Source organism: Lupinus angustifolius, chromosome LG17, assembly GCF_001865875.1.
Source record: "Lupinus angustifolius cultivar Tanjil chromosome LG17, LupAngTanjil_v1.0, whole genome shotgun sequence".
In the NCBI taxonomy this organism is placed as follows: Eukaryota; Viridiplantae; Streptophyta; class Magnoliopsida; order Fabales; family Fabaceae; genus Lupinus; species Lupinus angustifolius.
Window position 1 is genome coordinate 5892800 of NC_032025.1, and position 609 is coordinate 5893408.

Below are 609 nucleotides of genomic sequence, written 5' to 3' on the forward strand. Positions count from 1 at the left end.
TTCTAATCTCACAAATGCAATGTCATATAGATGCAACAATTAACACGAAATATGCTCTAACTCTCTTAAAATCTAACATGCAAGTTATGGCTTAAGTTCTGAAAATGCAGTTTATAAAGAATCACTTGTGCAGCCCAGTTAATCCATTAAAGCCTTGGTTAATCGATTAACGTGTTACAAAATTGTAACTGATTCTGTTTTCCAAGTTTTCTGGTACAACAGCTTTTCAAAAACTTATGTTAATCGATTAAAACACACCTTAATCGATTAACTGCATATTTCCAAGTGTATTTTCAAATTGCAAAACTCAAATATGTTATACACTTAATTTATACATGTTCAACACTAAGTTTATGCCTAGGATGCACAGATTACATGTATTTATGTGGTGCTTCAACATATTATAAATGACATATCTCAAAACTAAAATGATTTAAAGTTTTATGCATATGAGACATGTATTGAGTTTACCTAAGCCTTAGACTCAACCTAAACTAATTACTAGTCTAAGTCTAATACCAATCTTGAGACTTAAGCATGTTGATTTGTTGATGATCTTCAAGCTCTTATAAACATAAGTTGTCCTCATCAAAACCAAAATACATAGTG